The sequence below is a fragment of the Conger conger genome, chromosome 10 (genome assembly GCF_963514075.1).
Source record: "Conger conger chromosome 10, fConCon1.1, whole genome shotgun sequence".
Taxonomy (NCBI): Eukaryota; Metazoa; Chordata; class Actinopteri; order Anguilliformes; family Congridae; genus Conger; species Conger conger.
In genome coordinates, this window is record NC_083769.1 from 29,821,444 (window position 1) to 29,843,895 (window position 22,452).

The 22,452-nt window shown below is 39.2% G+C and overlaps 1 long non-coding RNA gene across 1 annotated transcript; it reads right to left on the reverse strand.

Annotated features, from left to right (window-relative positions):
* Nucleotides 1-13,706: 13,706 nt before the first annotated feature.
* On the reverse strand, nucleotides 13,707-18,634 carry LOC133138212 (uncharacterized). Its single transcript, XR_009709694.1, has 3 exons — nucleotides 18,391-18,634; nucleotides 16,002-16,105; nucleotides 13,707-14,024 (listed from the first exon to the last, which is right to left on the reverse strand). It is a non-coding gene; the product is annotated as an uncharacterized LOC133138212 (long non-coding RNA).
* Between the last annotated feature and the right edge of the window lie 3,818 nt (nucleotides 18,635-22,452).

Here is a 22,452-nt window from a genome sequence, read left to right on the forward strand (position 1 = left end):
CAGGCTGAGTGTAGCTACTGTTTTCTGTTCAATGGCTATTAATCCATTTATCTGTTAAAAAAATATATCCTTAAGCCAGAACAGCATGTTGCCTGAGCTGACCTTGCCTTTTCAAACTGTCCCACAGAAGGGAATTCTCCATCAATGTAATAAAAACCCCTTGCAGTTTCTTCTCCAGTCGCCAGACTGAACCCAATCCCACCGCTGGCTGGGTTCTCCTCTTTTCCTTGTTCTGTATGTGGGATACCTGTGACAGCTTTAAAAGGGAGAAGGGGGTTCTGGCTTGATATACTTAGCCCAAAGTCTAAACTTTTGAAAAACATGAAAAAAAAGTTATATTTGCTGTAAACTGAGCGCAGTGTATAACAGATCCAGGTATGTTTTTTTCATTCAAGTTCTGTAGCCAAGGCTTCATTTTTCCTTATACTGTGTCTGACAAACTGAAGGGTGATTTCAAAAAAAGGAGCCAGCACTAACTCATTCCACCTCTTTCAGACATTTATTGAAGGCACATATCCACACATTTGCTGCCTTCATTAAAATGTGTGACCTGCAGCCATCACACAGAGATACTGACACACTCACACACTCACAAATGTACGGATGCCAAGAGCAGCCATTATTGCGGTTTCTTTTTTTGCTATCTTAAGTCACAACTTAATTATCATGTTCTCTCAAGATATCTAGCTTTGGTTCCTCAAGATCACAACTTTGCACATGTGCCATTATAGATCAGGGACTTCACGAGCTGTGTGCTGCGAGATTAGGCACCTAGGACTTAACTGGGTTATTTGTGGCCACTCTCGTCTTCTGTACAGCAAAACCATCAATTCATGCGAAATAATTAAATTGCGACCACAAGAAAACAGTTTGATATCTTGACATAATGAGATAATTAAGTATTGATCTCAAGATAATGAGATAAGAAAGAGCAACCATCGCCACTCTTGGCTCTTGGGCTAAAATGGTTATTTTCCAGTGTGCCCAAATTTTTAGCTGTGGAATGAAGTGAACAAAAATTTAATAAAAAAAAAACACATACATCAGGTAAATATATACAGTGACTAAACCTGATCTTGTACATTTTTTATATTAACTTGTGCTTTTAGCAAGTATGTAGACAACATGTCAACATGCTAAGGGAAAAAGAACCCTGGCAGGTTTTCTCCTTCTATTAACAGTGCAGCCAGGTGCTGATACCAGCAAAAGGACATTGCGGGACAGCAAGCTCCTTGAACCTGAGTAACACCTCTGACAGCACCCTTCTGGCACCCGACAACCCCTCAGTGCTAGCCATCTGCCGGGCACAGTGAGTCTGCTGAAGAGAGCACCAGGCTGACAGCAAAGTGAACAGAGAGAGAGGTTGCACCTGAGCCTTTCATAAGGGGTCACTGGGGGGTTCATAAAGAGGCCTTAACTGGTGCTGGTGTTGAGTTTGAGGCAGATTTGTGATATGGACCCATGTGGCCATGAATGCCTCAGCATGTGGGTGCGTGCACGCATGCGCACACATTGGAAATGTTATCATAATGATGTGGAGGATTTTTTATATTCTAGCGAGGACCTTGATGCAAACAAGTGTTATTATCCTCTGGGAGTCTGGGTAGTACAATGTGTGTATATTTTGAACAAAAATAAAGTAAAATCATAAACACACACATGCACACATGCATGCACACAGACACAGACACATAGGGATACAATAATATTAACACATACATACAGTGATACATGTAGGTACATACACAGACGAGATTTACGTACATGAAGCTCGCAGCGCAAAATGCAGCCTGACGGGAGTGTGTTGGTGTAGTCGCAGTCTGTCTGAAATGAACATCTTATTTACGAAGGCTACAGCTCAGTACGCAATCAGCAATTTGCGAAAGAGATGGATCTTAAACAGCGCAGTTAAAACAGGTGTTTATTGCATTGAATATCTTCACTGCTTGTGGTGATATCGATACCACGTAAAAGCATATTCCAGCTGTGGCGGCTATTTTCATTTGAATTAAATGCGAGATGTAATGTTGAAATGAGCTTCACTATTGCCGAGATAGAATGGGAACATCGTGTGGGAGGTACCAGTACATCTTTTATTTCTCCCAGAAGCGTAAATATTTGTATGGCTGGGCATTTGCCACAGTAGTCTTTTTTTGGCAGTCCCTTTAATTCCCCGTTTCTTTTCCGCAATTGTTTTGGAGGATAACTAATCAAAACAAACACGCTCTTTCCATGATGGACAAAAGCAATTAAAAGCAGCATATTATATCTTTTTTTTTTCACTTCAGATACTGTCACGTTATTTCAGTCACTTCCCACTGCTTCACATGAGATATTGGTTAATTGAATAAATTATTTTGAAATATGTTCTGTGACAAACACCCAGCCTTAATTAGCTTATAGCTTTGCTGCAATCATTCATTAATATTTATTATTAATAATCTGTTTAATAATCTTCCGATGACTCGAGTAAATCACACACATACTGCAGTTATAGCCCCATGCACCAGTTTGATACATACAAAGCATGTTTCCTGGGCAGAATGAGTCATATGTGCGTCTGAAAATTGTCAGGCCCGTAGAACAACTGAAAAGGATTTTTAAATACTGAAACTATTTTGATTTTGTTATTAAATTACGTCACTGGTTTGTGCACCATGTGAAAACTACAATGCATATTTGGTTACAAAACACTGTTACAGACAGAAAGCACAAGAAATTATGTTGTCTGATTAAAAGACAACAAACTGTCAGCCCGTAAACACAGTCATATTTAAGTTTCATTTTAAATTACATTTAAAAATTACTGCTGTATAGTTGTCGGGCTGGAACAAAGCACTTAAACTAAGCAGAAAACTAAGGCAAATTAATTAAATTATGAACAAAAAACTCTAGTGACTCCAAAATAATGCAGTAAGTATAATTTGTACATTTAGGCTACAACACATTAGACAGTCAATGTATTAACACACATTGACATGCTTATACACATGCACACATTCCCTAGGTGGCATTAAATGTGCATAGTACATCAGGATAGGCTACTGGAGGAGAATTTCAAACTGACTGACTGATTTACTTTGGGGAATTAGATTTATTCTCTACATTTAGCAAAACAATGTGTCATTTCCAACATTGGAAATGTTTGAATTTTAGTTCCCTGCCATTAGGCATGAAAGAATGTGTGAACATGCCTCATTTGCTATTTTGCATAATCCTTTAATGAATAAACATTTTACCAGCGTCCCCAAACTGCCCAGAAGATTCTTTATTCAGGAGTTCATAAATATTCATTTGTACTTGCGGTGATCGTGTACCCTTCCCAGCATCATTGTACATGCGGTTCAAAATTGGGCATTACAAACCTCATTCTGTTATTATAATAGTAATGAATAGTGCATGGGGTATTTGACAGCAGATACATAAACGGCCTCAGACAGAAAAGCACGCAGTTCTGAAGAGTTAGAATTTTCCATATGAATTGCCTAAATCAAACCACTGTTCGTCAAGGCCTAACTCAAACACAGGCCTGGGGGTAGACTCCATAAAACACAAGTGTGCTCAAGATTCAGAAGAGCGGCTTCTAAAACTTCCATTAAAATAGATCAGAGTGATCTAAGAGAGGTGTTTGTGTCGGCAGATTGCACTCCCACAGTAAGCTCAATGCATTTTGAGAAATCCTCAAGAAAGCCACATCAGGAGGAACAATGCTAACAAAGGGAGCAGAGAACAGGAGAGAGGACTGTGACAACCATCACTCTTTCCAACACATGTGTGCCTGCAAGCCATAAAACACGAGGAATGTGTCGGTGTGAGAGTGGAACGAGACGCTGCACCGTTCTAGTCTGCTGTATGAAGACAGACGTGTCAGAAACACGGGCCACGTGGGGACATGGTGGCAATTAATGGTTCTTTAATGCAAAATGCACTGAGGGACACCTGAGGCACATTACCACCAGGATCCACAGAGAGGCACCGCTCAGCTTCCTCCTGTTTAATTACAGGCCCTGTAATCTTTCTCCTCATGTCTTGACAGTTTTGCTTCCTCCTTCTGTTTTCTCACAACTCATCTGAATAAAGCTGTCAGAACTCAGAGCTGTCTGTCACACATATAAAGCCGAGACAACCCTGGTGTCCCACGATCCATCTTGTGCCAACACTGCAAAAAACAAGTCAACAACAAGCGTTTCAGTCTTGTAATGAGACTTTAAATCCATTTTGTCCAACAATAATTACAAGTCTAACCTAGTTCACTTGTTGTTCAGTGCAAACCATGTTACCCATATAAGAACTCTTGTTTTTGGGGGGGGGGGGAACTATTTTTTTTAAAGAACATACTACATTTAAGATGTTCAATCACCCATTCTACAACTGGGTGTGTGTGCATGGCCGCATTAAACCAATGGGCAACATGGGCTGCAGTCCATAGCCTTCAACCGTTTTTCATCAACCACAAGCTTGCGTAAAACGTTAATTACAGTACATCAAATACTATGTGTTCATGTAGAATATAATACATATAAAACTACATTTAATAAAAGAAACAAAACCTTACGCAAAATGTAGGCCTATTTGCATGCCCTCCTGCCCCCCACCGCATCTCATTTGCATAGGCCTAACTAAGTGAAAAGCTGAAGAAGTATGAAATTCATTATCCTAACCCGCTTATCCTGAACAGGGTCGCAGGGGGGCTGGAGCCTATCCCAGCATACATTGGGCGAAAGGCAGGAATACACCCTGGACAGGTCGCCTGTCCATCGTAGGGCACACACCCCATTCACTCACACACTCATACCTATGGGCAATTTAGACTCTCCAATCAGCCTAACCTGCATGTCTTTGGACTGTGGGAGGAAACCGGAGTGCCTGGAGGAAACCCACGCAGACACGGGGAGAACATGCAAACTCCGCACAGAGAGGCCCCAGCCGACGGGAATTCGAACCCAGGACCTAAAATGCTAACATTACATTGGGTAACGTAGACTCACCCTGTTCCGAACACCAAGTTAGCTCACGATGGTCTGAACAGTGCAACTTTCACAACGAATACAAAATTGCTTCCAAACCAGCTTTGGTCTAATTCCTTCCACTTTCATGAAAACATGGTGCGAGTCACGTAGGCTACGTGATCCGTTTCAGCATATACAGTGACAAGGTAATGGTGCTCCCTAGAGACAGTGTGGTGGAGAGGCTGTTGCTAACGAGAGACTACAAACTGGGCAGGCTTAGCCCTACCAAAGTGCTTTAGTGTCTGGGATAGCCAATGAGCAACCATAATCATAAACCACAGGAGAAAAACCACAGCTATTGAAAGGGTATTACATTTTGGTGGAAGCCTCAGTCTGCTGAAAACAAAAGAACAAGTACATGTCAAACTCATCATACAAATTAAAGGGATCATCAAAATGCACTGCTAGCTTAAGCTGCACTGAATTTCTCCAAGTTTCCAAATCTTTCAAATCGATGTCTACGATTTTAGGAAGGACTTTACACCTAGTAGGGCATAAGTTAGGTATAAATTAATTATAAGTTGTATCTTAACTCAGTTGGTGCAACCTATTTTTTCTACAGTCTATGGGTGCAACCTGTTTAAATTAAGTTGCGTCGTAACTCTGAATTAACGTTCAGACTAGCCTACGTTTGAACATCATACTGGTGTAACAGGCTGCAGGAAATTATTGAGGAATTTGCCAGGATGAAACAAGGAAAAAGATCTAACATGGTAAGTCCAGTGGTTTGAGAGAAGCGCCGACTACTACATGATGTTAATCTTAATATATTGCTACATTTTCTAATACAGTAATGTGAATGAATAATAACTGTGCTGATTGATACAATACTTCTGTGATATGTGGTGTAGGAGCCTATAAAGTATATCCAATAGGTATATCTTGGCTTTGATTGTGATTGGATTGTGAATGTGAATCTCAATGCGACTTTGTAACTCTCATGCTCAGAATCGGTAGTGTGTTTCTCTCTTGGGGCCACACTTATGAGTCACCCCAGGGCTTCCAAACCCCTTAATGGGGGCCTGAGTGCGTGAGTACCATCTTTATCCAAGGTACAGCAAAAATAGTAAATAATGTTACCCTCTGTCTTCTTACTTGCCACTCAGCATTACAGACTTGAGTTAGGGAAATGGAATACCACCTGTCCATTGGGCTTTCTGGTTCATCAAGCTGCTTCAAGGAAGCAAGGAAATGAGGTTATGGTCTAAGCATAAACACCATTCACACTCAGACACATCATACACTGCAATCCTCACCAAAAAAGAGAAAAGGGAACACATTCTTACAGAAGCCACCCTGTAAATAGAATAGCCGTGTGGAATTTCTAGAATAGGAAATGTTTGGGAGAGGTATTAAGCTTGGTAAGTGCTGTCCAGAATGGCATCACGTACTAATTATTAAACTGTCAAAGAACTCTTTTTATGATGTTGACACTTATCATGGACTGCATAATCATTTTGGAGGACACCCAGCTCAGCATGTCACTCCCAGGAGACGATGGAGATTAAGGAAGATTATGACTCTTGGGAGTCTAAACCTGGTATTCTCTCTTTGAAGGACAGCAACTGAGTGCCAACTGGCTAGACTGGCGTCTGCCCTGTGTTGGGGTTGTACATAATTTGCAGCACCCTAATTTGACTTTCACATGCCTGCTGTCAGGTATGCATGTGCTGACAGCTCCTTCTTAGCACAGTTGCACATTTTACCCCCCCCCCCCCCAAGTGATATATCTTTCCCAGAGTATCTGTTTTATCTTGCTCGATGTCATGAAATGTGTAACAGCATACGTTCATTACCAAGATGTCTCTGCCAACAGACTAACTGAGCTAAGTTTTTGCAAACAGTACACAAATGAGTCAACCCAGACCACTAATGGGAGCTTTATACACAGTGAGTGAATGGCATACATACTTCTGGAGGATACTGATCATAATATAATGGAAATTTGTGATATTCAGTGTGATGCAGGTGGTTGGACTGACCACAGATGTATTCACTGGAACTGACACTTACATGGCAGTTTAAATGCTAAGTTAGAAATATCCCATTTTAAAATATGAAGTAAATTTCAACTGGTGACTGCCTTTCAGTATAATCTAATGTGCGAGTTTTATTTTTCAAACCTGGTGCTCACATACTGGCACCTACAATAAGAGAGCTGAGGACCACATGAGCACTGCGATGCCATTACGTGCAGTACTGAAATCGAGAGAAACATTCCTGCACATGAATACATAGGATATAATGATACTGAGACTGAACAGAACTGCCTTCAATCATTTTAGAAAATATCCATTGACTAATATTAAACATTGAATTGAATGACACTATCAATATATATTCAAGACTATTGTCTGTTTCAGCTGGACACAATTTTAAGGGTCACCAAAGTTTTTCTCTTTTAAAAAACTAAATGTATTGTCACTGGTCGGCAAATTCTACACAAAGCACTGTTCAGAGTTTACTTGAATTTGTAAAATGTTTTTGCAAAACTGCATTTACGATTTCTGTTGGATGTGTGTCAAATTAATGTAGTTATCCTCACCCAGTAGAAAAATATGACAAAAAGCTAAAAGAAAAGCATAACACCGTCAATGAATTTGGACCAAATTGTAACATCCATATTTATTAAAATCTTTCCATGCAAGCTTTTTCTTCATATGCAATTAGTAGCACACGAATGCACCACAATGTACTGGTTGTCAGACCAAGGTAAGTATCATTTAAGGAGTGTACAAGGGCTGCCAAGAATACAGTGCAATTTTCCTGACATGCAGCTTGTTTTTGCAGGATCATTATTCTGGCCTTCATTTAAATGACTGCCTGGGCAGTACTCAAATCAGACAGTATTCATCAAGCTGAAATGCAATTTTCTTAGAACCGCAAGAATGCACAAACAATCTGCACATATTAGATGTGGCAAATAATCAGATCAAATATAAACAAGGTGCAATAGGTGGCACTGTTCAATGAAATGTAAAAAATTATAATAATCAGATTGAGACAAAACAACTTCATATGATGCAAACAGCAGGTTAACCCAAGTTCAGAAAGGTAGGGAGGTAGGGGGAAAGAAAGAGAGACTATTGTACCTGGTTTTTTTTTTTTTGTTTAAGTATTTATCATCACAGTATTTTACATATTTGTAACTTTCCAAACAGACCTTGGATCAGGGGTTTGTGGATACAATGTCATTGTAAACTTCTGCTTTATTATCTGAATTCCCTTGGTCCTCTGAGCTTCCAGGGCACCTGCTTCTATTACACACAGCCTGAAACCATGCTCTCCGGATATTGAAGCTAGATGTTTAGCTGCTTCCAGCAGCTTTTAAAACTCATTTGCACAATACAATTTAGATGCTCTTGTCTTCACACTAACCAGGTTGCTCAGGGAGCATTTTTGAGCGTAAATCAATAACAAGAGAAATTGCCTCATAACAGATGACTTTTCCCAACCCCTTTGCTGCTCGACTAGATTTTCTTCATATTGAATCACAAGCACCGATACCACAAAGAACAAATGTAGCTTAAAGGGCAATAGAAAAAGAAGCATACACAGACAGACTGGAATATTCTTCCTGTCTGCAGCCACGCCACCTGGGATTACTGCAGTCAAAGGAATTCGATGTCAATGCTGCCCGAACAGGGCACAACTGTCCTCTTCAGTGCTCACACTGGTAACATCTAAAGGAGGTTCACTGCTATTTGTATATTTATTAAATACCACCCAGATAAATAAGTTGCTACCGGATTATTCTAAGGTCAATGAATGAAATTCACATTTACTTATTTTAGATTTTTTAAATATTTTGCTTACATTTTTAGACTCTTGTAGACTTGCTGGGAATGCAAACCTTTGACTGCATTTAAAGTGAAAAATGTTGTTTCCATGGCAGATAATCTGGTGAAGGGTGGGAGTGAAGAGACGTGGATAGACAGGATCAAAGCCACGAGCAATAGCCTTGCCAAGTGTGTAATTACAGCAGAGCTATTGGAATGTCTAGATATTTACCAAGATAAGGTGTCATATTCTATCATATGCCCTGAGACTGTTGATGTTTTTTTGGGAAAAATTCAAAATCAAAGAACATTAGATCCAGGTTGACCAATGCACAACAAAGGAAAGAAAAGCATGGCTAGTGACATACACAAACTGTCTTAATTCAGGATGCTAGCACAAATATTGGAAATGCCCATACAAAGTAATTTAATATTTTATTTTACTTTATTTATCTGATTTACCTGTTTCACAAATTCCTGGTTTTTCTTTGTCCACTCTAAACTGAAGACCATACTCCAAACCTGGAACACATATAGGACATTTTTACTAGAAGGTCATACAGTGCAGTCCGCATATATTTGGACAGACTGCACTTTAACCTGACATTCACTGTTCACTCTGTTCACTATTTAAAATCCAATGTGCTGGACTACAGAGGCGAAAGTACATAAATTGTACCAACTGCGCAAATACATGTGGACTGCAGTATATTCAGTCTGTGTCCATCTACAATTCCACCATTTCCTCAAGCATAAACAATGCATTTGTTTGGTATGGAAATATCTGGCCATAATTTGGCATGTGTGTAAATATTGTTTAACCCCTTAAGTATCACCCCTTTCCGTAACACAAGCTTGAAAATGACATACCGAAAATAAAATTCCTGCTTAATCCCTTTTGATTTCTGAAAGGTAACCCTTTGGGGTTTGTTTTCCAAGAGTCAGAATTACTAAAAGGATTAGTAGAAGTATTACTGAATCAAATTAACAGAAGCTCAAACACAGTGGAAGTGGAAGATTTTTTCACTGAAAAGATTTTCAGTATTTGAGTGGATACATATTATTGTGGCGGTGCCTGGCACACTTAGAAACACTTAGGTGCCACAGCCAAAACACTGGACAAATCCCCTTTCAAATCATCAGATGATAATATAACCAAAAATGAGCATTCTGGGTCGTTTTCTCTACGCTATGTCTAGGCAGTTTTCCAAAAAACAAAATGATATTATGGGTCCCAGCCCTGGGCCGCTGACACTGACACTGATTTCTGGCACCTCCTTTTGCATAACTATAAAAAAATAGTTTTACACAGGCCTGCCATGTCTTCCAAAGTATCAGAAGGTCAGAGTATGTTTTTTCTTCATATCTGAGATAAAAAAGGAAAAACATTCTGTTAGACATAAGAAGTTAAAGGACTTCGCTGTTGTTTAAATTCATGAAAGTGTCTCAAAATTACATTGTTTTTGCATTGTCACTCTCTATGATTTTCAGCTGGGCACTTAGCGGATTTTTCAGTATTGATGAGGGCTCATGATGATGGCTTGTCTTTCGAAGAGGGTGACTCATTCTCCTGAGACATGGGCTGTAATTGCATTCAATCGATTCAGTGGGCAAGTTTGTGCACTTTCTTAAAACAAGTCTGAAAATGCAAGACCTGAATTAAATCTTATGCTCATGCCACCTGCTAATCACCAATTACAAAAAAAAAAGTTATGGTACAGGTGGTTCCATCTCAGTATGAACCACTGAGTGAATTAATGAGTCACTTATTTTTAGGAGTTACCAAGCCTAATTGAACCTAACCCCAAGTCTATTAAGATAATTATGTACCCCTGCTAGAGTGAATTTTGAATACAACAGCCCAAGGATAGAAATATAAAAAGGAGCAGGGATCCATGGCCTTAAATGGAAAACAGACAATGCATATGGGAAGTGTATTGCTTTGACAGAAAAGAATGGTATTAGACTGAGCATTGATCAACTGACTGTGTATTGAGGGGAGATAAGGCATGTCTAACTCAACCCGAGGCAAAGTGACTGCTGGTTAAACGGAGAGGAAATGCACTTGGAAAGGGCAGTGTCTCCTGTGCGTTACCTGCTCTATCACAATCCTCACAGCAGCGGTCCCAATGACTTTCCGGGTGTGATCGATACGCAAGTCAATATTCCGCCTTTGGATTCACAGGGAGCAGTCTGCCACCAGACAGATCACACAAGGTGCTCATTATTCTCAGTGATATTTGCTTTAGAATAAGGGGAGAGCCCACACCTGCTGTCGTACACTTAAACAGACGGTGTAAATATCAGGTGATGGGAATGCACAGGGCTCAGGCTGTCCTCTGCACTTCACACAAACCGGCGCGCTTTATTCTGCGGTGTTATTTCTCCAAAGGATAACTGCTTCACTGCTGCCTCTGTTGTCCAGATGAGGCTGTACATCTGCTCTGACTGTTTCCTCAAACTGTAAATATTATTACCGAGGTATGCATTCCTGGTCCTGAGCAGCGCAAATAACATTTTCACTGTAAATGGCACCAAACTAAACCTCATGGTTTATGTTCTTGCTTTCTTAATTTAGGAAAAAAATTTAGGGTTTTGATATTTCTTATTTTGCTGTTGGAAATATGATGTCATTTGCCAAATAAATCATTTGAGGGCAATAGAGGTATTCCAAGTAAATTTATCCAATGAATTAAGTAATTGAAAATTAATTAATTACTAAATTAACCAATTGTAAAACTGTCTGGGATTAGAAAAATCTGACAGGCACTCACAATACAAAGTGTATCCTCCCTAAAGTTGCGGGCATGAGAGGATTTATTTTTCTTTTTGGTCTTTCAAAGTTTTAGGACTCCAGGAAATGATTGTATGACTACTTACGGAATCGATAGTGAAGAGCTCATTCCTAAGACCAGCAGCATTTATGTCAAATCACATCATGTCAAATGATGAGACAAAATGTAGTGGGACAGACTTTCATTGTTTTGTGTTGTTAATTTCTGTATTGTGGTCTTCATTTCACACAAAGATTTCAGATTGCAAAATACCAAATGATCTTTTTCTCTCAACCAACAGACAGAATCTTTAGAGATTTTAGAGAGATACTGGACAGCTGTGAAAAGAAATATCAGTGTTTATTCATCGCTTTAACAGACTTTATGTTCTGCTGGAATCACAGAGAAGTGAAGAAGTTTGGGCTACAAACAGCTTCGAAGGAAAGAAATCAAGAAAGGATCAAATCTAACAATAAAACTTCCACCTGACCCATACAAAGTACTTCCTAGTACCAATCCGAGTTCTTCTATTTCTCTTCAAGATCTCCGGCCCTTATTATGAACATCTCACAAGATACTGCTGTGCTGGCAGAACGCTGATGGGAGTGTGACAAGGGTTCAGAGGCTCATCACACATAAATCACAGAACATGCCAAAGGTCTCATTGAAATGATTCACTGGTCTGAGAGTACGGGAATCAGACCACACACTATGTACAATCAGATTGGACAACTATAAAATGAATACAAAACACTGGCTCAGCAGACACACACCAAAGTCAGAACAATAAATAGCCAATGCATCAAAACATTCTGAAAAACTGCAAAGAAACCAAGTCCAGGCCTGATGAAATCCAAAATAAACTGCTTTCCTTTCAACCAGCAAACACATTCCATGAGGCTGCTGGGGTTTTGACCCCAAACTCAGTCTAAACTTGGTTCCAGGATTTAAGTACTATTCCTCCATACTAGTGAATTACAAATTATTTTCACAAGAAGATTTTTTTCACGAGAAGATACGATTGCAGTGGCCCTGGAGTAGTTATGGGACAAAGGCACGAAAATATGGGGGGAAAAAACAAAGCAAAACAACACCTTGATTCCAATCAACTGTCAATCCACAAAGATGCGTCTCTTCACATGGGCATGTTTGCACCAAGTATCATCAAGCAATGACTTGTAAATCCCTCCAATTTTATAAAAACAAAAAACATGTTTACAGCAGAAAAGAATGCTCATCTCTCCTCCCAAAGGTGCAGGTGCTCCATGCCCCACTCCTAAGCCTACAGTCTTCCTGAAGTGATCAGATGAACTGATTTGACCATGTCTTTATTCGGTTTTTTCCCCTGTAGGCCATCTGCAGAGAGTTTTTTCCTTGCCACTGCTGCCTTTGGCTTGCCTGGTTGCATTTTAGTGAGTGCATACTGTGAAACGAATTGTGACAAATATTTGTGATGCACAAAATAAATAAAATGTGGGTGTTTGACAGAATGACCGTGAAAGAATTAACTGTTGCCATCCTATGGTAAACACTAAAATGGGCAACACTGCACCTGGCCCTGATGAATGAAAATAAGCCAAAGGTTTTACATGGCTTAAATCATTCATGGTGAACTTGCAGTGAGGGCCGTGAGGAGACTATTTAAGTTGACTTATTACCTCAACGGAAACCACAGAGAACTGCAGCTATTCTTAGTCAGTTGAATGATGACCAGAGTAATGTGCTAACTGAGCTGCAAACTAGGCTAACTCCCGACTCCCCTATCCTCATGAGACGCAGAACACTAATGTGCAGTGGCAAGATGATAAACTTACCTCATCTTCAATAATAAACTACTTGGTAAATCACTTATTTAAAAACAATATGTAAAATGTAAAAACATATTTACTAAGACAGCACATATTTGAAAATGAATGTGCAAGCAATGATATCTTCTAGTAGGGGTGGGACAATACTCTCAACTCACGATACGATGTGATACACAATATTGGTTTCACAATACAATACGTCGAAAATTAAGACAATGTATAATTGAATAAGATTACTTGTTTATTCCCGAGGCAAAAAAATTACTTCATGATTGGATGATGAAGTAAACTTCCAGTGTTATTCAGTCACACTTTGTGTGAACATTGTCTCCCTAGTACATTTTTTTGCCTTTGGATTAAACAAGTAATCTCATTCAATTCTACATTGTCTTCATCTGAACTTCATTTTAAACACTTGATGTGGTACAAGCCCGCTTTCACTCACAGCTATGTCCATATTCCTTGCGTTGCCTGTAACAGCAGTGGTATGACATGGCTTTTCCAGCTTCCGTTCTTAAACAGCCGATTTCAGCTCTTCCCCTGTGTCCGCTACGATATGACAGATGAATAGTAGACGGGTCTGCAATACAATGCTTTCCATTTTCCAGTCATCATGTATGGGGTGGGCTGTGATTGTGATGTAGGTCCAGCCGTCTGTAGATAGCGAGATGTATTTGGCAGCATTCAACCTCTGAGTTACGTTCTGTATCTCTGTAAAGGGCTGGAACTATGTTACGACTGAAATGTGCACTCCAAAGTGTTAATTAGCTTCTGAAATCCTTTGTTCTCAACAACTGAAAACGGCCTTAGGTTATGAGTCATATAAACGCCTATGCATTTGCTGATTTCCTTTACATGTGAACTTGATTGGAGTAAAGGTGTTGCAAATGGTTAACAAAGTTGTTTGTCCCTTGGCTAATTTGAAAATATGTTATCCATCCATCCATTATCTTAACCCGCTTATCCTGAATAGGGTCGCAGGGGGGCTGGAGCCTATCCCAGCATAAATTGGACGAAAGGCAGGAATACACCCTGGACAGGTCACCAGTCCATCGTAGGGCACACACACCATTCACTCACACACTCATACCTATGGGCAATTTAGAATCTCCAATCAGCCTAACCTGTATGTCTTTGGACTGTGGGAGGAAACCGGAGTACCCGGAGGAAACCCACGCAGACGTGGAGAGGACATGCAAACTCCGCACAGAGAGGCCCCGGCCGACGGGGATTCAAATCCAGGACCTCCTTGCTGTGAGGCGGCAGTGCTACCCACTGCACCATCCGTGCTGCCTTGAAAATATGTGGTCATATGAATTTGTAATAGTGAATTTGTGGTCTCGCGAAACATTTTTAAGCTTTTATCGTATTGCGATATTTCGTCCCACCCCTATTTTCTAGACATCTTTTCACCGTTCATGCAGTTGTGCTTGGTAGAAGTAAATGTGGAATCTGAATCCCCTGGCTGGCCAACTGTATCATTTATACGTGTCCTGACAAAACCCAGCTCAATATTCAAAGCTGACAGCATTTATCTTCCAAACATGTACCAGCCAAAATCTTAGCAGTTCCCAGACTTTAATTCATGCAGTAAATTATTAATTTATTACACTAAATTATTTATTAACCACAGTTATATTTGGATTGTTTGGCAAAGTTATCTATGAAGGAAATTATTCATGGCTAGGTATGAGCTTTACGAAATGCCCTTTTCAATAATTTCCTAAACTGTTTGTTACCATAGCATTATACAAATACATCCCCTCATGGAACTATTTACATGTTATCAGAAGTAAGAAATTAATTCACACCAGGGCTAGCAACAGGGGTGGGTAGCCTCTGTCTTACCCAGCCAACCAGAGAATGAACATTGCAAACAGCGGAAACAAACAATAAATGAATATGCACCGATTCATAATACTGCACCGATTCTCCAAGGCCAAACACATATGGTGCAAGAATGATAATAACTCAATATGAAATGTATGAATGGCATGTGCTTTATAAATAGTGAGTTCAAAAACATAAAATACCTTATAAACACGAAAGTAGTTTACAGAAAAGAGAAAAAGAAACGGAAAGAAGCACCATCACAAAAAGTCTGAAAAGGGAACACAGTGAGTCTATATTATTGTATGACGAGTACAGTGATATCTGGTGATTACATGAGTATGATGTCAAACCATCATTAGGCTATTACCTCACTAATATGGCCCGGTTTTTGGATGTAGCAAGGGGGCTAGTGAACTACAGCCCAGTGAGTGAATCAGGACATCTCTAAATGAATAGCATAAGGCAGCCTACGCATTGTATTCAGAGCCTGCTAATTTACTCCTATTACTATTTTAGTCGTGGCCATGCTTCTTCCTGGCCTTTTGGCCTGATGTGTCGGGTGTGCCTCGGCAAGCTATCGGCCTAGCTAGTTATTTGGTTTGGCAACATCTGATTACCCTGACATACGTTCCCAATAGCCTAACTTGTACAACCCAACAGTGTCTTCAGTAAATTATGGTCCACTTCCCACTGCTCCAATCACTAATCAGCCCCCCCCCCCTTTCTCAGCTATTCTAAGGAAATAATGTGAAGACATCTTTATACCATTAAAAGCTACTGGAGACCATGGATACTTACCAACCAACCACTCCCTTCCTGTGTGCTCTCTGTACACATAGATCAACTGTCTCCCCAATACCATGGAGGCCACTTCTCCACAGAAAGGACTCATGCAAGCAGACCTAGGCCAGAAACAGATACATGAATGGGATTCCTTGTAAATCGCTTTCAATAGGTAACTGCTATAAAAGGAGTTCAACACTGTGGGTATGCTTATAGAAATTAAATAAATGCTAAGCATAGCTGTTAGTTCAAATCTAAATACTAACTAGAACATGCTCATTTAGAGAATCATTTTTGAAAGTCTACATATGAGGCCTAAATGTCCATTGGTGTTGAAAATGAACAGATACAGGAAAGACAGTCACATGTCCATCATGGCACCTCAGTCAGTCCAGCTCCAGCTCTCACAGTGGCCATCCATTACTTCCAGCAAAGGTTAAAATCACACTAAGGGGGCTAAGGATGCTGACATGTTCCTCCCCAACATGATAAAACAAATTACTACTCACTACTCATTTTAAAATGGACATTTTCACTATATTTAGATACATACATGTATATGCGTAGTGTGGTTGATTTATATTTTTCACCATGTGTAGTGAAATAGTTTCGTTGTAAATATTGCATGGATGCTGCCCAAGCCACTTCCATTTTATTAAAGTTGTTTTCCCCAGACAAAAACAAAATGTAATTCATGTATAACAATGGCCTTCTCTGACAATAGACCTGATGGTTTAATTCATTGAAGAAAGCAAAGTTCACTCCTAAGGGCTGTATTTTGCATTAGAACACACTGGCAGTAATTATTTCACTTATCATTTAATGACAGCTCTAGGCTCCTCAGCTATTTACACAATCAAGACAAGCAATGCATATTAAAATGTTATTCAACTGCAAATTCATTAAAACATCATTACTGTCTTGAAGGAAAGGACAAAAAGAGGCTCACTGCCCCCCCTCCCCCTCCCCCCTTCATTTTCTGTCACACACAACTGCTAGCACTTATAGAATTGTTCCCAGTGAGTTTGACTAAATATAGCCTAGTTTTAATCCAATAGCCTTGTGAAAGAAATCCTTTACACAAAGGTTGACATGTTTGACAAGGCTTTCCCCAGATGGAAATGCCAACACATAGCATTTATGCATTTTAATTGTTAGTTTGAATGCTAACAAAACATGGCCTTTGCTGTCTATAACCAACATATTCCATGAATGCACATACTTCAATAGACATTTGAATTGGCATTATCTGTTAATTGAAAGTGACATCCTGCTTGGAAACACTGGAAGTCAAAACCGCTAGACACAAAGGTGCTGGTCACCAGATGTCACCTGTATGCACCAAACAAATTGTGAATAAGATGAAAACATAGTCTTTGAGTTGGTGTAACGTCATTAATGTTTCATCATTCCTCTCATAAACACAGTGACTAAGGTGTCACCAGAGGAAGTGTTTGGAACCTGCTCCCATAAGCTGCCACTGCTGTACTAGTGAGAACACCATACACAGGACGACAAAGAAAACAAGATGAAACAGGAATTATATGAGTTCACACTCAGGGAGATGGAGGATGAATGGGTGTTCTGCATGCATGAGGAATCATTTCAAGTGATACATTTGATTACAAGACTCGTTCAATGTCAATAATATAGCTCCCGGGCACCACCACTAGAAGAGACCTCAGAGGTCTACAGTGGGAAGCAAGTGGAAGACCAATGGCCACTTATGCACTTTATTTGCACATACTGTAGATTTGTTTTAAACAACAGGCAAATTGCAGTGCTTGACACAATCTTACCCCATTATAGCTTATACCTATACCATTAGAAAAGCATATAATGAAGCAGCTGCAAACCAGACCCTGAATATTTGGTCGGAATTGCCTCTTAACTCTTTGACCTGGATTCAATCAGCATCTGTCCCTTTGGCGGTGCAATGTAACAGTTGCTTTTCTCTTTTTTTAAAAACTATTTTTAAACAGTATTTGCATTGAATGCATACAATTGTTGACTGAATGAAGTCCATTATTCGAGTTACATTAAACGTGTATCCACGACTTTGGTAAAATAATTAGTCATTACCAGTTTGCCAGCTGGCTTCAGCCAAGGAGTAGGCCTAGATAATATTGCAGGACATAAGGCAAATATAATAAAAAAAGAAATGGCAATAAATATACCACAATGTCAAAACATTTCAAATAGCTGACTTGAGCAAAATTATCTGCAACGCGAAATTAAACCGTTCTGCAATTCCCCAACGGCAGATATTGTAGCATTTATGGACTCGTTATCGTCCCAGGTAGCAACCTTGCACAGTGCAAGCATATATTACCAAGTTAGACAACCAGTAGCCTACATAGCGTTACTTCAACAGTACTCATGCTCAATCGTAATGTAACCTTACCTTCCGTTGCATTCTTCTATCACAATACAGCACTTTGAAGTCAATAAACAACAAGCCGCGTGCACACGTTTTTGTTTACCCTCACTCAATTAATTCGCTGTCTATGCGAACGCCGAGTCGCCCGACACGTTCACTGGACCACAAGTTTCAGATTTTGTAGTGGGAGGCACAAACAGTCTATCAGATCTAATGAAGAAATGTACCCATTTTAGTTTACGCACGCCAGGGTCAGATATGGCAATGGCAATTGTATTTTGCGTCAGACATGACCCGAATGCAATCAACCACATTTGGATTGCGTCCCACACCTGGGACCAAATATATTACTAATTGTATTATTTTGAATAAATGTTTCATTATTATTTGTAAATTAGTATATCTACACATTTTATACATTTGTACATTTGTCTAATGTATGTCTACTCTGTACTATCACTATTTGTAGCTTATTAAATCACTAATTTGTTGTCATTACTGTAGTAGGCAACTGTTTGCAGTTGGCACTCGATTTGAACATACAGTACTTATTTCTCCTAAGTACCCAATGTCACTGAATTTGATTTGTGCAACATGTTAGAAGTGTTCCTGCTTGATAAAATACTATTTGAGAAAATACTAGCCCAATCTGTGTACATTATAGCTAGGTCTAAAATATAGGACAAATAATGAAATAATTAATGAATTTCATTGACCCTGAAGTTTGCAAGTCAGATGACTTAACACCACCAGGTCTAATCCACCAATCCTTTCAGGAGGTTTTATTCAACTGCAGCCCTTCTTCCCATTATTTTTTCTGTTAGAATAACAATTTTGCAAGTGACATGGTCAGTTGTGATTTGTGCTATCCTGTCTCAATTTGAATCTTACTCCATCCACCAGGGAACTTCAATGAGTCTAACACTAAATCTGTTTAATGACTATGCTGGCCTGAGAAATGGACACCTGCCCAATACATTTTTGCACAATGAAAAAAGCAGCCAAATTGAATGTATAAGAGCCCAAGTTGGCAACACTGCATCGGTTTGGTGAACAGACTTGTCCTTGTCTTCTCAGTGAAAAATAAAACAAAAATGTGCAAGCAAGGTGTTTGTTCAAGAACAATTAATGCTGTTTTCACACTGTACAGAGTTGCCTCATCCGATTGTGTAATCACTCTTTGCTTGTTCAGATGAGACACCTTGCTAATCATTGTGTCAGTGTAATGAATCATCTGGCAAATATGCATGCCTCATGAAAGGTCCGTGGTTTTGGATAATTAAAATAAGTGGGGCAGGACTGTTGAGAGGGCTTTGTGAAGATCCAATGCTGATCTTCTCAACAGTGGGAAGCACAGCCTTGGATCAAGCCTGATGTTGATAACCTTAGTTAATGTACCACTCTGTTAAGGGTCCAAGTACGATGCTGTAACATTGGATGTTCTATACAGAATGTAGCACTCTTACTAACTGGAAACTCCTGTAGTTAAGAAGAGAGTATATATAAGTAATGTTGTAGCTGACTATCTGCTGAGTCTAATGTGTTGCCCTGTGCAAGAACAGCACCATTGAGTGTAGCCAGTCTCAGAAAAAGGTACACATCCACCCCAGGAAACCTGATGCTGTGTCAGTAAGAAAAACCAACAAGGACCTGGGGAGGTGGTTCATCCGGAATGAAACTGAAATATGCTTGAAAGTCATTAGCATGGCTTCAGTTGTCTCTATAATTCCAGCCACAGAACAGCCCGGGTGCTGAAAGGATAATTACCCATAATTAGTGCTCTCATGCCTTATTTATTAAGTAGCTAATTCTGGTTTACAATCTTTGACACGTGTTTTCTTGAAGACTATTTTCACATCTGATGCTCTTGAGACTCCTGGACTTGCATGTTCTTGTTCTACAGACATCATTCTGAGACATTGCTATAATAATGCCCTGTAGTATGCCAGGTAACTTCATTAATTTTCAGAACATGAATCAAACCGCAATATTTTGGCTTCACCATTAAGGAAGCAGAACTTTCAGTGTTCACAATTAGAGTTGAGTATCTGGTGGCTGTATATTATCTGTGACAGCCATCACTCATACAAGTATGAATAATGTCTGCATACCCAGGCATTCCTCTTATTTCTCATCCTTGGGGATGATCCCTAAGGTGACATTTTCTAAGCTATCCTGTTTTTTTAACTAAATAAACAGGTTTAGACCTGGATATGATATTGATTTGTTGAAAGCCTATTATTTGACAGAGAAAACATTCCAAAATGTGTTCATTTGCATATATCTCCAAACCCATACATGTTCAGGTATATCATCTTACATTACAAGAATAGCATGTAATATCATAGCACCATGTCAATAGGACATACCATGGCTGTATAATGTATAAAGATATCAGTACCTGGCAGAGACCTGAAATGGTAAAATAAAACTTGTATTTTGATGACACTGCAACCAATGCAAACAATAACTATGTTTAACAATTAGAAATACAAATAAATTAACATAATATGTATAGCCATATTATGATAAAAACAAAAACAACTCAATAAATACTATTCATAAAACTACTAATTATACTTTTTTTCTATAAACTGAATGATCAGACTATTAAGCTATTGAACCAAGTGACAAACAGCCTACAAAAGTGATACAGATATCAATGTATAGTAACAGTCTGAGTTTGAGAAGAACTGTAGGATTTGTATTGCCCATAGAACAATGGTTGTATTCCAATAGTTATAGAATATAGAATACATAAATAACATGCAACAACAACATTTAACTCATTCAAATAATATTCCAGATTCGCATCATCCTGCACTTGAGTCCATTAAATGGTAATAAAATCTTCATCCCCAGAAATGTTCACTTTCACCCCCTGGACCATCATCTTTGTCAATCCAATGTAGTATGGCTTGAAGTGCCTCTCCTAGTGATAATGTTTTTGTGAGACCTGTCTCCATTGCAGCATTTTCTCAGTGCAAAATCTTTGCAACATTACGCAGTTTTCAAATGCAACTCTTTCACTTTCAGTCAATTCCACATATTTGAGAGTCTTGGTCGCATAACAACAACAACAAAAAAAAAGATTTAATTATTTTATTTTTTTTGTCAAATGATCATTGTGTGTATCCATCTACCCATATGCTGAACACCATTTGTATTACCTGGCTTCCAGGGCCATCCAAGAAAGCACTAAATCATTATTGCAAATTTCCAGTTTCCAGTGGAAGCTGCCATTACCTCAAGACAATGAGTGAATGAGTTAAAAACAACCCCAAAACCAAGACCTGTGGTGAAACCTGAGGACTATTACAACATCATTTTAACAACTGTACACAAGGTGCTGATATTCATTTTCTGCCCCATTAGCTATCCCAGTGTGAATGTCCACTGTGTAAGCAATGATGAAAAAGTACTGACACAATACTGTAAAATAGCACTGACACACCTGGGATTCTTTGTTTTGAAACAAACTTACATTGACAGTGAGGTTCTTTCATCAGGCACACAAGTATTCACTCTTATGTCTGCTGGTAGACACACAGACTCTGTTGACTGCTTTTCAATATGAAATGGGTCTTAGAAGGGAGATTGATGATTGTATGTTGGTGCACAAACACCAACAGTTTTAGGCCAAGCTGTGAGGTGTTTTAAATCCTCACATCATTATAAATGTTATCACCATATAACAGCACATTTTACTGTGACCATTGCAGAATATCTCCTGAAGAAAACCAAATCTGTATTCACGAGGCAGTTGCTGTAGCAAAGAAAAAATGAATCAATATTTGTGTTTAAGACTTTTAGTTTGCATGCTTTTATCTCACCTGAAAATAAGTAAACTGATTTACTGGAATGATTGAAAAATATGACAAAATGTAATGAACACTGCCACTGCCAGCTGCTTTCAAAGTATATTCGCCAAACCTCATCATTTCATTGCAAAGCCGTTTTATTCAAGAACAGTTTGGTTTCACTTTCTTTTGAACCCACACATAATAAATACACCTGATAACATCTGCTGTTTTATATGACTTCTTAGGAAAAGGAATCCGAGGAATAGAGCCTAGAGGGGGGGGA